The sequence below is a fragment of the Mus caroli genome, unplaced genomic scaffold (assembly GCF_978045245.1).
Source record: "Mus caroli unplaced genomic scaffold, Mus_caroli_1 scaffold_17, whole genome shotgun sequence".
Classification (NCBI taxonomy): domain Eukaryota; kingdom Metazoa; phylum Chordata; class Mammalia; order Rodentia; family Muridae; genus Mus; species Mus caroli.
The window spans coordinates 84,671,828-84,687,717 of record NW_028227272.1 but is presented as its reverse complement, the minus strand read 5'-3'; the positions used below and the strand labels follow the sequence as shown (position 1 = coordinate 84,687,717).

At 44.1% G+C, this 15,890-nt stretch overlaps 1 pseudogene; it reads left to right on the top strand.

The window, feature by feature from the left end:
* Positions 1-5,862: 5,862 nt before the first annotated feature.
* LOC115029649 (small nucleolar RNA SNORA17) lies at positions 5,863-5,950 on the top strand (annotated as a pseudogene).
* Positions 5,951-15,890: the final 9,940 nt, after the last annotated feature.

The window sequence follows — 15,890 nt, the reverse complement described above, 5'->3', positions numbered from 1 at the left end:
CCATAGCTTTACCACACCAGTCATTATTGCAGCTCACAAGATTCACAACTGCGTAAGACTAGAGATGACTCCCCCCCGCCCCCCCCCCCCCCGGGCAGGCTGCATAGCACCTTCTGGTACTCGGACAGCGAGCCCGCAGGGGGAAGCTTCCGGTTCAGTACCAGCCCGATTCCTTCATGTCTAGGGACCAATGTGTGTGGTGTCTTCAACAAGAGGTTTTTATCATAAAGTTCTGGTGTCAAACCAAGAGCAATGCAATAGCCTGAATTGTTTAGGGGGCGTCTCTGAAACCCCTGACCAACAACTCAACAGGAGGTATTCCACACCTCACACCGGGCTTTTAATTTGGCAACTTGTGGCCACGTAAACTATTAAAACCTACTAACCTGCATTTCCACTTTGTTTCTCACACTGAAGTCAATTTTAACTATGAGAGAAATAAAAAGAAATACTATAAGTAAATTATGGGTTTTTAAAAATAATTTTGATATAATAAGTATATGCAAGAAAATTTTAATTAATTTGATGTTTAAAGGATTAAATTTATGACTTAAACATGAAAACCATAAAGATAACTAAAACTAAGCATAAATATAATCTCGGAAATTATACTTTAATCTGATATATAAGGATAACATCATTTCCATAATCTATAAAGGAATATTTTAAATAAAAAAGAAACATACTGTACCTTCATATAAAGATGGGTTAAGGACTTAAAGGGAAAACTGGTAAGTACAGATTCAATAAAAATTTTATTTGAGTAAGAATGAATGAAATTAAACTAATGAGACACTTTTTCTAACATCAAATTATAAAATTTTCAGATATCATGGTACTAAGAAACTGCAAAGATACTCTGCAATAGGAATGTCCTCTCCATAATGGTAAAAAGAGCAATTCAGCAATAAAATGCAAAGGGACACCTGGCCACTGACCCAGCCAGGCCCCTTCCAAGAACCTACTGTTGGACAAATATATGTCACACCCACAAAACATCTACAAGAATCTACAAAGCGGAGAGAAAACTGGAGCCAGCCTGCCAGGCAAAGGGAGGCTCACAGAAATAACTACCAAGCTCCAAATGGGCTTTCTCTTTATCCAAACCAAGGTGCTTTCTACTTCTTTTGTAATATTAAGCATACTGTGTTATTTTGAATCATGTGCAAATGCATAGATCAAATTATGTTGTTCTCCATGCACACTGGTGCCCTCTGATGGATGGAAGAGCCTTGAAAGCAGAAACGTGCTGTTTGGTTCCACAGTGGACTCTCCGGAGCCTTGCTTGGCTCTGTAAACAGTGAAAACTTAGGGACTGCTTCTATCACCGTGTATATATAACTGGCCACAAACAGCGTAGACTTCCTTCTCTCCTGCAGTAACTATTGAGTGCTGAAACTGGGCACTGGGCTCAAAGGTGAACAAGCTGTTCTCTGTTGTCATGAAGAATGCATTCAGTGGGGAAGACAGGAATCAACAAACAAATAAATAACTGTAAAGTCTGAAACGGCAGTGCACATAATCTCAGGAAGATAAAACGAAAAATTACTGGCAGAGGTCTCCTTTCAGTTATATTGGTCAGAAAATACACCACTGTGGCAATGTTGGAGCTGATTTCAAAGGAGAAGTCATAGACAACAGTGCTGGAGAGAAGCGTCCTATGTCCAGGAACAGCTGTACCATCATCTTGATTCAAGGGGAGCTTGAATGATTGCACTTTCAAAAATGGTCCTGGTACAATGAGAGACTAGTATAGCTTAGGTTGGAGAGCTATGCAGAGGTACATCCAGCCTTTGTGAATTTAGATTTAGATTTATTAAGTAGAGCGAAAAACCACCAACAGTTTAAAAGTGTGATGTCCTTAATGATGTAGAGAATATGATCGCTTATAAGCACTGGGTAGAAAATAACCAACCTGCAGAGAACTGGGAGACATTCCCTGAGGTTCTGTCACTGGTCAGGTGAGGGAAGGATTAGCAGGCAGTAGAGGCAGAGAAAGGAGATGGGGTCAAGATAGAGACTAACGCAGTTGCTGGAGACCAGAGAGAAAGGTTTTATGGAAAAGAGAAGACTCAAGACTGACTCTTAGGTTCTGGGTTAAACAACTTCAAGAAATTGTACTTTTTATTAGGACAAATCACACGAGGATGTGACTTATTTGTCGAGGCTGAACTGTCTATCGACATTGTCGTTCAAAACAATTGGCTGAGTTGGACTCAAAGTCGGAGTCTTTAGGCACGGTGATAAAGTGTAAAAAAAAAAAAAAAAAAAAAAGCATAGAGAAAGAGAAGAGGATGCTGGACATGAAGGGATGCTAACACCTACAGGAAAGAATGGGAGCTCAGTAGAAATGGAAACAAAGCAGGGAGCTAAGGAACAATCGCCTGATAACAGCCACTGGGGGCGGGGTGGGGGCAACCCCAGAGGAAGTGGGTTAGAGAAAATTCTCCTTAAAGATGTGGAAATGATATAGTTAGCAACCTTTGAGAAATCTGGAATGGAGAATAATGGAACCCTATGTAGGAATTTAAGGTAGACTCAAGATGGAGAAAGTGACTGTGTTTGTTGCTGTGTTGTGATTGGCTGGAGTAACGGAAGTGGCAACCAAAACACCAGTAGAAAAGCAAGGGAAAGCTGGCAAAGGGGAGGAGCCGATCATCAGAGCGAAGGCTCCCCCGGTGCTTCCCCACCTCACAAAATTTGTATGCTTTCATGTTTCAGTCGAAAGTGTTCTTTGACGAGTGTCTTGGCCACAGTGGGTGTCCACCTAAGACTTTAGGGCATCAAATGAAGAAAATAATTCAATTAGTTAACCATTCAGATCTACATGTAGGTACAGAAGAAACAGAGATTCAAGTTTCACCAGGCATGTATGAGGGAGATGAAGGAGATGAGCCCCGGAAAGCATGGGTGAGGGGCAGCCATAAGAACACGGTAGGAAGCATTTAATAAAGTCCATACGGGCAAGGAATGAAAGAAAATGTAATAAGATTTGTTGAGGTCAAAGAGCACAACTGATTTCCATTTTATCATTATGTGTTACATTTACACCGTACATTTTCTATGATAGGCATATTTCATTTCTAAGTATGATTATATTTTAACAGTATCTCGTAAAAAATGAAAGCAGCCATATACTTAAATCAAGTGAAACTGAGATAGAAAAAAAAAAATGAACACCCCATTTAATGGGTTGCTTTGTTAAAACCCACTGATTAAAATGCATTAAATATGTAAATGCCTTAAATGTGAAAATATTTAATGTATTAATGAACAAAATAGAGGATAAATACAAAAGCTTTACATTCAAACTATTTTGAAAAGTTAAAACCATGCTGGTCATAATTAGATATTTCTGGACGCCTTCTGAAATTCAGTAAATATAGCCTAGAATCCTGCATTTATCTTCTCTCTTTTATGGGCCATGCTTCAAGTTAAACAGAGGATGTGAAGAAAGCTTTTCCCTAGACAAGAATGCCAGTCAATTCAGAAAAGGTGTTGAATTTTAAAATACCATCTTGCAGCTTCCTATGAAAGAATGGAGCTACGCAATAGTTAACAGTGACCGTAAGTGGTAAATCTTAAAATGAATACACAATTCTGGTCACATCAGACTCAATGACCATTTTTAGAGGGGGGACACACACAAAACTCATGCCTAGTGACATGATATAATATTGAATATGATTGTGAAATATTTTTGACCCTTATGAAAAATAAACCAAAACTTTAATAAAACTTCTAGACTTCGTGCCAGTATATAAGAACTAGAAAGCACAGGCTGTGTGGGCATATGAGTGCACTCCTATAATCCCAGAACTGAGAGGCTGAGGCAGGGGGATGGTGAGCTCAAGACCAAGCTGGAATATATAGCAAGACCCTGTCTCACACATACACACACACACACACACACACACACACACAAATACAAACAAAACAAATAACACCACAGGATAAAACCAGATTCAGGATGTAGCAAATTAAAAAAGAAAAAACATTGTGTTAAAGAGATAAATGGTATTGTGGTTTGAGTGAGAATGGCTCCCACAGGTTTGAATGCTTGGTCCACAGTTGATGGGAAATGTTTTGAGTAGGATTAGGAGGCGTGGCCCTGTTGGAGAAGGTGTGTCATGACTTGTTGGTTCCCAGGTTTCCAGCCCTGCACCCCTGGTGTTGTGGATCAGAATTGAGCTCTCAGCTTCTGCTCTGTCACCATGCTGGGCATGGACTCCCCATGAGCTGCTCCTGTGCTCCCCATGAACTTCTGCTGTGCTCCCCATGAGCTGCTGCCATGCTCCCCACCATGATGGTCATGGACTTAGCCCTCTATAACTGTGAGCCCCAAATGAAGTGCTTTCTATTCTAAATTCCCTGGGTCAGGGTGTTCTGGCAAGGCAATACAAAAGTAACCAACACAAATGGCTCGGGAAGAAACAGGGAGGAGAAACTGCTAAATAGTAAGACCCTTAGAGAGGTCACCATCAAGACTCAACCTTATTTTTTAATTATAAAATTAAATGCTTTTAAAAATAAAAGATCTATAAATCAAATTTAATTAGTAACTTTTGGGGGTCCTACCTGGAATGAATGTGCTATTTTTAATAAGATCAAAAAATTTAAACATAGACAATTGATATATTTAAAATAAGAATGTTATCAGGAATGGCAATAATATTCCGATTATGTTATTTTGAAGCCTGTATTTTTAGTTTTGTACTGAATTATTCACAAGTGAGGGATTAGTGAAGGTATACACATGGACTGATTGAACACAATTGGCTGATAACTGCCAAGTAGGGGGAGGTTGATAGCATCATCATGTGTCATATTATTCTATGTTATTTTAGATATATTTGAAAATGCAATTAATAAAAAAAAAAAATACCCAAGTGGAAAAGACAGTGTGGCATTAAAATCTAAGACTTGAGAGCCGGGGCCCTTTCAGATGCTAAGTCAACCGTCAACTTCAGATTACACACTGTTCTCCAAATGTCACCATGTTGTTATTCTTCACAACTGACATTCTCTGTTCCAAGATCTGTAATAAATCGAGCCACCTAGCTACCTACAGGGGCTTCCTGTCTCTGCCACTTGGAAGAGAGAAGAAGATGTTTCTAGAATCATCCAAGTATCTACCGAACCACAACCTTTCAGCGGGTGACTACGACGGTGTTCAAATTCACAGCCAGTTACTTCCTAGCAAGCAATTCAACCAGCAGACTCACATGGGTTCCTTAAGACACAAGAGACACAAGGAACAAGTAGCTATGTGCAGTCGAATGCACAAATATTGACCGACCTCATCCCACCAGTCAAGGAGATTGAGTGCCCAATGTGAAACCACGCCATATAGATACCAGGCACCATGAGGCAGCTAAAAAGCCTCTACAGGATGCTGAAGCCTTCCCTGTATCTCACTTCAGATACATCGAGCAGCTGTCAAGCCACATCCATTCTTCTTTTTCAGACTTTCTCTTTCCTTTATACCTTTGGGATCTAGGATCTTAACAGAACTTCCATGGCTTTCTCAAGATATTAAGATATCTTCTTGATCAAAGCCTACATAAGCATGTATATAAACACACACACATACACACTTACGTTTGCTTCAACATCAGCAGATCTGAGCATGTGTTCTTGAGTCCAGTAGCACTCTATGTCCCCATTCTGTAAGTCCCACTTCGCACCTACAGAACCAGCAGCCCATGCTTTAGCCAAACAATTCTGAAGAAAAGAGAAAAGTCATGCATTTGGTGGAACTAAGTGAGACTAGAGGAAGCACTGTGATTCCTTTTAACTCTTGAAAGCCTGGGATGGAATAGAGTAAGGTATTCTAATCCAACCCAGGATAGGAACAGAGCCATTAAGAGACCAAAGAAAGAGGACAGAGGCCTTGTCTACACTCAGTGTTCCCACCTGTAAACATCTGAATGATTAGTAGCCTAACATTCCCTGCAAAAGGAGAGCCTGAGATGACCACCAGTCTCGGTGCCAGCAGCCCTCGGCAGCCTCCCAGGATGGGGAGCAAGTTAGAGACTACAAGAACCCCACCTGGGACCACAGGCCCTAGGAAGTAGGGGGCCAGAGGCAGATGACCCTCACATGGGGCCACTTGGGTGGTCCTAGGCTAGGAACTAGCCTGAGATGACCACCAGTCTGGTACTGTACAACCCTTGGGGTACAGACCATGCCCTACCTGGTTCCATAATGCACTAGTGGGTCATAGCACTCTTGAGACCACTCCTGAAATGACCCCAGGTACTCAGAGACGTCAGGTACCACTAAGAGGAACAAGTAAGTGTGGCGGATAAATAGAAAAAAAGAAGAGACAAAAGGATATGGGCATGATGTAGAGAGACAGAACTGGAGACTCGAGGGTAATGAGGAACTAATGTGAAGAGCCTGTGATGCCATCTGGGACCATTGTGAGGTCCTGGCCTGTGCAGCCACTGGGGACCATGTCGGGTCCATAGCCCTGTAGCAGCATGGGTCTGTTACAACCAAAGGCCAGGCAGACATCCCTGGTCTGGGCTGCCATCCAGGGACACATTGATATCTGAATGCTGTGCAGAACTGGCCCCACCCCTCACCTGGGCATCATGGGAGAGCTGGCCATGGGGATGTGAGAACAGGAGAGCTGTTCCTGTCCCTCACCTGCCGCAGCACTTAGGAGAGTGGGCCCTGCACCTTACCTGGTCAGCACAGTAGAACTGGCCCTAGACCTTGGGGCTGGGGAAAGATGCAGGTCAGATGCATAACGGGGTGAGCACAAAAGAGCCAGCCCTCCTCCTCCTCCTCCTCCTCTCCCTTCTCCCAGGAGAGCTGGCCCTGGGGTCATGAGAGTAGGAGAGCTGGCCATGTCCCTCACAGGCTGCAACACTCAAGGGAACTGGGCAGGTTGACCCATTCAGATACCTCTCAGGCCCAGATTCGGGGCTTTGACTTGGTACCCCATCAATACCTACCCCATCAATACCTACCCCATCAATACATACCCCATCAATACCTACCCAATCAACACCTACCCCATCAATGAACTGTTGGAGTGCATGAAGAGGTTGGTCCTACAAATCCAAAATTACAGGCTCTCCATGGCACAGGGCAACAACAGGATATTCAAGGAGTAAGGTTCCAGTATTGAAGAATGGCCTCAAACCAGACCAAAGAGTCACTGCAATGAACATTTGCAAGCAAATCACGGTGGACACAAAGGTATGCTGGGGGGGGGGGGGGGACACACTGTGACACTCTACAGCTTCCACAGTCAGATTTGTTTTTCTCTGTTGGGGTGGAGGTTGCAAGGGTGGAGGGTGCATATAAGGGGAGGGGGAGATGAGTGGGATTGGGGTACATAATGTGAAATTCACAAAGAACCAATAAAAAGTTTAAGGAAAGGAAATCAAAAGACGTAACCAATGTGGTTAGGGGTGATGAGGTGAGCTTGGGTTCAGGAATGAGGGCTGGGGCTCACCACACTCACCCTCTGCTGAGCCTAGTTTTGCCTTTCACCAATATGCCAGCAAGTCCAGTGTCTGCTTCTCCAAAATATACCAACCGATGGTGAGACTCAGAGAGAGAAGCTGGGGGAGATCTCCAAAGGATCCGTAGTACTGCAGGCACTGCACAGGGTGATATGCATGAGAGGAGATGGAAAATGACTCCTGCAGAGCCCATATTCTCTCCTGGACCTTCTTCACATCTAGAGAGAAGAGGGTTTTTAGAGAGAGAGAGATAAAAAGCATCTTCAAAATGCTCCTTGCCTAGAGTTTTCTAACTCCTGCTGAGAAGGGCACGGGGCGTCACTTCTGGAAGGGAAGGACGTCAGCAATGAGGCTTCATAAGTAGACATGTGTCGCTAATGCCACCATGTTCCCAGAATACATTGGGTTTTGGCAAAAATTAAAACGCCCAGGGTTTTTCTTTTACTTTTATTTTTATTAGGTTATGGAACGAGTAAGATAATGATTCACACTAGAAAGAATTATTTTTCAGGTTTTAAGTGACCACCGTGTTTCAGACTCTTCATTTCATCTTAATTATGGTGAGACTGCAGAGTATTTATAAATGGAGAAGAAAGTCACCCAGATGATAATATTTCACGCGCTCCCTACATTCTATTTAATTAGTAAATCCATGAGCCATCTTTTGCAGAAATAACTGCCTTAAGCTTCAAAGAAAAGAATTTTCAGTTTAAAAGTAGCGAAGTTCAACATTTTAAAGTGGGTGGTTTTATTACAAATGTCTGTGGTAACAGGAAAAAAAAATGGGAAAACTACTAATGGAAGAGAGTCAAGGAGAGCAATGTTGATGAGAGAAGGGTGGGGTCAGAAGTAAGGGCTAGGGCTCACCACAATCATCTTCCGCTAAGCCTAGTTGACCATGTTCAGTGTGCATGCGTATGTATGTGTGTGTGTCTGTCTGTCTGTCTGTCTGTGTTTGTGTGTCACTGCACATGTACAGCAATCAGGGAACAACTCCACTCTTTCCTTCCACAGTCACGTGGGTCCTGGGGAGAGAACTCAGGTCCAGGCTTTCTGGCAACTGCCTTTCCTGCTGAGCCGTCCTGCCTGCTCTCTCTTATACTTCCACTGCCTATAAAGGACTCTCCTTTTCTGCCTCTATTTTGTCCATTTTATTGAAGGCCTTTATTATTTGGCTCATCTGCATAGAGCTGGAATTGCTTTTGTGGAAACAAAGACGAACGCACAGAGAAAAGGCTCAGCGAGCGTGTGCAGCCCTGGCTACTGCAAAGGAGTCAGGCACCATCACTTGAGTTCTGCAGTGACGCAAGAACAAGCGCAGGCTTGGGGTGGGCTGTAGGGTGGGGACATGAGGAGTCCTGTACACACTCTTATTGGAGACCATTGCCAGGGGAAGCTGGAAGCATCCCACTGGCTACAAACTGGGCCTCCTACTGCATATATGGCTTTCTCTGACTAGCCCAGAATAGGAAATGGGAATAAATTCCCTAATTTTTAAAAAAAATATATTTATTTATTTTTTTAAATGTATGTCAGTACACTGTCACTCTCTCCAGACACACCAGAAGAGGGCATCGGATCCCATTACAGATGGTTGTGAGCCAGCATGTGGTGGCGGGGATTGAACTCAGGACCTCTGGAAGAGCAGCAGTCTGTGCTCTTAACCGCTGAGCCATCTCTCCAGAAAAAGAAAAATCCCCTAATTTTTATACTCAGAGGAAGGTACTTACCTCCATGGTCATAGGACTCGGAAACCCAAAGGACATTTCATATCATTCCACTTTTGTCAGCGTCTGTACACTGGTGACAAACTGGAAACACTGAAGCTGATAGTCCCTGGACAGACACAAGTTTAGAAAAAACCAGCTGTGAGCCACTATCACACAGGTGGTCTTTACTAGCAAGGGAAGCAAGCGGGCAAAGTCCACCAGCTCTAAGCAAGGACGAGAGCGGAGCTGGACCAACAGAGTGCTGTTACTGTAGAGGTGCCCCAGATGCAAAAACACTGTGAGCACCAAACAAATACGGTAGCCAGCGAGTATGGTCCAGAAGAGTGCATTCATGCCCCTGTCTGTTCCGCTACACGGGCCAGAGTCCCCAATCTTGTCATGGTGCACAAGGCACATTGTTGTTAGATATGCATTCTTTTTTGTTGTTGTAGTTAGATATTGTCTTTATATACATTTCAAATGCTACCCCGAAAGTTCCCTATACCCTCCCTCTGCCCTGCTCCCCTACCCCCCCCCCAATCCCGCTTCTTGGCCCTAGTGTTCCCCTGTACTGGGGCATATAAAGTTTGAAATACCAAGGGGCCTCTCTTCCCAGTGATGGCCAACTAGGACATCTTCTGCTACATATGCAGCTAGAGATACAAGCTCTGGGGGTACTGGTTAGTTCATATTGTTGTTCCACCTATAGGGTTGCAGACCCCTTCAGCTCCTTGGGTGCTTTCTATAGCTCCTCCACTGGGGGCCCTGTGTTCTAGATATGCATTCTTAATGTCACCTCACTCCACAATGGGAGAGCTGGGATGCCTACAATCAGTGATTGTCAAGAATGAGGGTCTTCCAGTCTAGCCACTGGGTAAGTTGTGTCAAGCTTTATCTGAAAGAGTCAAAGTTCAATGCTCCCAGTGGGACAAGGACCCTCTTTCCTTGACAATCCATCCATCAGGAGCTTTGACTCAAGGCCACGTCAAGCACCCACGCAGATGGTAGGAAGGATCACTGGGGCCTTCAGCCAAGGAGTCTCTGAATGCACGTCTTCTGTGCTAACAAATTCCACACGGAGTGAGGTGTTTATAAACCACACAAGTTTACTCTTGACCATTCAGAAGGCTGAGAAGCCAAGAGCAAGGTGTGGGCAGATACGTTACCTGGTGAGGGCCACTTTCCTGATTCCAAGATGGAGCCTCCCAGCTCCCATTTTTCAATATCCAGTAGTAATATCTAATTACTATGGTATTGGATTCTATTTGGATTCTATGGATAGAATGTAACTTTTCTACAAACCTCCCCCATGAATAAACATTTGTCATGCTAATTTGAGGAGACACTCTTTCATTTCTTTAATAAAGGATGTGGTCTTTGGCTCTGGATACACAGTGATAGCCCAGGGGAACCTTGGAGGAAAGTCTTATAAAGAGCGACATTCCAGGACACTTTTTACTTCAGGCTCAGAAAAAGTAAGACAGAGGAGGTTTGTTTAAATTCATTCTTCCATAGCTTCCAGGCTCACCATTATAATTGGTACCAAGTTTAAAATGGATAAAAGTAAGAGGGAGGGAAAATTCCCTGTGTTCTACCTGCCAACCCACCCTACCCCCAGCCGTATGACTCTACAAAGGAGAAATTCTGAAATCTTAATACCCAGAGCCCCAGAGGTTAAAGATAGGTCCTTAGGGATGTGACCGAGTCCTAAAACTACAGGGCTCATAGTAGGAGAAAACTCTATCCTGTTTTCCCATGTGAAGGAAGACACAATAAAGAAATGTCCAGGCTCAATCCAGAAGCTGACCACACTAACCATCCTGTCCTGTTGGATTCTTAGCCTCTGGAGCAGCAGTTCTCAACCTTCCTAATGCTGTGACCCCTTTAATACAGTTCTTCAAGTTGTGGTGACCCCCCAATCATAACATTATTTCATTGCTACTTTGTAACTGTACTTTCACTATTGTTGTCATAATGAACTTTGGGGGAGGGGTTAAAAAATCATAAATACCTGATATGTAGGATGTCTGATATGAGACCCTCCCAAAGAAACCACAACCCACAGGTTGAGAACCTCTGCTCTTAAGCTGTGAGAAATGGGCTTCTGTGGCTTACAAGATACTCAGTTACTGAGTTTAGGTTACTTTATAATAGCAGCCTGAACAAACTAAAGGAAGAAAAAGCAGGTTGGGAAATTATTCAGCCAGAGGCCAGGCAGGAGCACGCATGATAAAAACCCACCCAGTAAAGACACAGAGTCAAGGTTTCCAAATATTTGCTACCAAGATCCATTTTAAAACAGTATGCCATGCCATGACCCTGTGGACATGGACAAGCGTGACCTATTAAAGTTTCAAAAGCAATATTTACTTACAATGTGTAATCCACATTGATAGTTTATAGTCGGGTTTTTCAGTGTTGGTCCATGACAGAACATAAATTGATTTCTGGACCTTAACTGTCTACAAACAGCAATATAAACAACCCTCATGAGAATGAGATGACCCATAAGAGGGAGGGTATGGCTTTTCTCTCTGAATTTTGACACATACATACCACACACATACACACATACACACACACACACACACACACACACACATGCACACACACACACGTTCCTTCTTTACCACCACTGGGAACCATATGTCCCTGATAATCTACACTACAGAAGAGTTATTACCACCAAAATTTATATTTACAGCTTATAATTTATATTATAAGGCTTATTTTCTCTACCTACCATACACACCTCCCTAACCCTACCCATTGTGTGATTTCATGAGAAGTGGTGTCTTTTATAAGTTACCTGCATGTCACGGTGACCAAAACACCTCCCAGAACCAAGGCCGGGCAAGAAAGATTTCTTTGGGCTCACAGACTAGGAAATTTTAGTCCATTCCGACAGGAAAGGCACACCAGCATACCTGAGACCACACGGGGGATTGGGGGGGGGGTGGTAGAGGCTAGTCACACTGCAGTAGACTAACAAGCAAGAAACATGATAGGGTCCGACTTTCTGATCCACCACCAGAAACCTACCTCTGTCAGCCAGGCCGCCATGACCTAAAGGTTCCACAGCCTCCCAAAGTAACAATTTCATCTCACAGAACTTAGAAGAGACGCCTCCTGATGTCATGGGTGTCTGTTAATTATCTCTCACTACTTTTGCTTGACTCGTGACTCAACTGAAGTATTGCTGAAGGAAGGTCTCTCAGAAATTATGCTCTCGTTGATATGTAGGCCTTCGGCTACTATGAATGCGGTAATCTTGAGGAAGCCACAACTTGTAAGAGCATCAGCCATGACTTAGGACAATGGTGATAGAGGACTATGATGATATCCTTTGATTTTCCAGCAGGGGGCGCCATGCACAAGGTATTCAATATCAAGGGCACCCTAGAGATACCCAAAGTAGGTGATTCTGGGAAAAAAAAAAAAAAACGGTCATGCGTCAGACCATCTAACACACACACCTCCGTATCAGACACCAGAGGAAAAGAATTATTCTAATGAGTGTAAGTCCTGAGTGTCTGGGAGGGTCAAAGTCATGCTGAAAACTGGCTTTTCCCATTAGTCTTTAAGTTAGCATGTGAGTACTGTCCTGTTGTGCTCGCTCACCAGTGTCTCCATGGATCCCCCCCGACCCCCCGCCCCCGTTCTTCGTCCCCCACTGCCCTCTGCCCTGAACTTGGTCACCCCTCCTATCCAGGAGTTACCTCCACCCCCACCCCAAATAGTTCCCACCCTTGATTTCCTGTCGTGTCTATTCCCTTACCTTCTTTTTCCCAACTCTAAGATCTCTTCCTTCCTTCTCAATCCTGTCTAGTTTCACAGCCTACACACACTTGCACACACACAGATAATGTGATGTGCCTGAGTCCTGCTTACTGCGCTTAACATGGTTTCTACTTGCAACAAATTTCTTGTAAATGTCACGATTTCATTTTTTATTGCACAATAATATTCCATTCACATAACTGCCACATTTTCTTCACCCAATCATCTCTTTGCAGACGTCTGTGTTGGGCCCATTGCCGATCTATTGAGAGTAGGGAGACAATTAAGCCCAGGTGTGTAAGTATCGCTACGCTACGTTGACTTAGAAACTTCAGTGTTATGTATCTGACGCGGGGCGGCACTGCTGTACACTGCTTTAAAAGCCTCCACGGTGGCTGCATCAGCTCACACGCCCGCTGGCTGTTCTTTTTCAGATCCTCAACCAGAATTTGTAGTCCTTTGTTTGCTAATTGACAGCCATTCTATTTTAGCAGAATTCGTTTGCGTTTTTTCTGTAGATTAGGAGTGTTGACCATATTTTATGTATTTATTGGCCATGTGTAACTCTTTGAGAACCGTTTACTAAATGGATTGATTGGTCCGTTTACTGATGGTTTTGTTGCTTAATTTTTGCAATTCTTTATATAATCTAGCTATTTTTTTAAATTACTTTTAGATTTATGTAAATGTGTGTGTGCGTGTGTGTGTGTGTGTGTGTGTGTGTGTGTGTGTGTGTGTGTGTATGTTGAACCTTCCCGTATGTCTATGTAGTACATGTGCCCCCGTGCTCACAGAGGTCAGGAGGTCAGAAGAGGGAAGCAATTGGATCTCCGGAAACTGGTGGTCCAGATCATTGTGAGCTACATCTCCGGAAATGCCCACAAACACACGTCAAGTCTTGTTTCCTAGGTCACTTTGCTAGTGTTGAGTCTGGAGCAGTTGATGTCCACAACTGGCTTCACTTACGTTCCTGCGTTGCACGCCAGGTCCCTCTGCTGCCCACACTTCCTGTGCAGTCTGTCCGCTAGGCAGACTCCCCAAATCCTCCTCTCTTGGGGTCACTAAAGGGTTGCTGGGGAAGGGAAGCCTCTTCCACGCGGACTGGAAACGTGAAAAACAGCAAGAAAACTGAGCTTGGTATGGGGGCAGGGATCAATCTTTTTACTTCCAAAACTTGATGAGTGTCAATCATCCTGCTGGAGGGGTGATGGCAAAGTGGGTCGTGTTATAGGAGCCAAGTCCAGCATCAGAACTTGAGCTCTTGGGCCCCATAGTGGCACACTGTCTGAGGCTCCCAATGAATGCAGGCGCAGAACGACTCCAGGGTTCTTCTTGGTTGAGGAGGCTTCCTAGCCTGGGCTGAGCCTCCTGCACCTGCCACCTTCAGCTGGGCTCTCTCACACCTGCTAAGATGAGGCTTGCTGAGCTCCGGCTGTTCCCTCTTCTCAGCCTCTCCTCCTTTCACCCCTGCTAAGGTCAGTTTTTAACAAGTTACCTCTCAAGACAGCAAGCAGACCAGCCACTGCCATCCAGGTCTTACTGAGTGATGGGGGCTTTGTCTCCAATGCTGATTCATCTGCCCGATCTGCCACTACTGTTGAGGCAAGTGGGACTGTCCTGAGGACTCTTATCTCATCTAACTTTCCTTTCTAAAGTAGCTTCAGATTGTCCCTTCTGCCAGCACAGGGCACAGCTCACCACCCTGCCATGTGGTTCCCTCCACGTTTTTTTTCGGTTGGTTTTTGTTTTTTTATTTTTTTATTTATTTTATTTTATTTTTTTAATTTTTTATTTATTTATTTATTTTGGTTTTTTGGGGGGTTTTTTTGTTTTTGTTTGTTTGTTTTGTTTTGTTTTGTTTTTCCCCTCGAGACAGGGTTTCTCTGTATAGCCCTGGCTGTCCTGGAACTCACTTTGTAGACCAGGCTGGCCTCGAACTCAGAAATCCACCTCCCTCTGCCTTCTGAGTGCTGGGATTAAAGGCGTGTGCCACCACACCCAGGTCCTTGAACTGCCTCGTGTGATTAGTGAATCTTCCTGTTCTCATCTGCAAAGTGGTAGTCGGTGAGGGGTTCTGCCTTTCGGGAATGTGTTATACAGGATGCAGCAAGTATCTCCTACAGAAACAGACACACAGCATCTTCTGCCCTGTCCTCAGCCACAGCTGGTCTCCTCTGCCCACCCTGTAAGAGCCCTGTCCTCTTACACCAGCCTCGTAAGTAGGAGCTGCCCGAGACAGTGCTTTCTGAGGTTTCACAAACAGCTTAACAATTTCACAGCAGTAGCAGTATTGGGGTTTTGCCATGAACCAGTGGGAACAGCGTGGCCGTGAGATCTGACAGAGCTGTTTCAAAATCCAGATTGATGAGTCGGGGAATTCCTGAGAAGCAGCAGCTGAGAGCCTTTTGCCTTGTTTGAAGTGGCTTCTGTGAAGCCAGATCAGATTCTCGCTGACCCCAGGAGGCAAAGAACAGAAACCTGGAAAATCTAGAGGAGCTTCTCCTCATTGCCTGCCACGAACACCAATCCTGTTTCTCTTTAGTTAGCTGGGTAACACTCTGGTTTCTCTACTTGCTTTAACTGGGAGGCAGAACAGGGACAGACAGAGTATTTATGGAGGCTGCTTTTCAAGCACAGCTTCCTTGGGCTGACCTCTCAACTCCCTGCAACAAATGCTGAGTTCTCTTGTCTGTAACTCATGCCCATCAACGCCCGGGCTGCTGTGAAGTATTGAGGCCTTTCTAATTGATCTGGGTGGCTGCCCTCGAGGAACTAGGAGGATTGTTTTAAATGCATCTTAAATGGTCAAATCTTTTTAAAATATAATATGCAGATTAGCTTCCTGTTGTAAAAATTGGGAGAGTGGCTAAGACAGGGGTTTTCAGGACTTTCCAAGAGTACAAAATTCTTCTCTCAATGA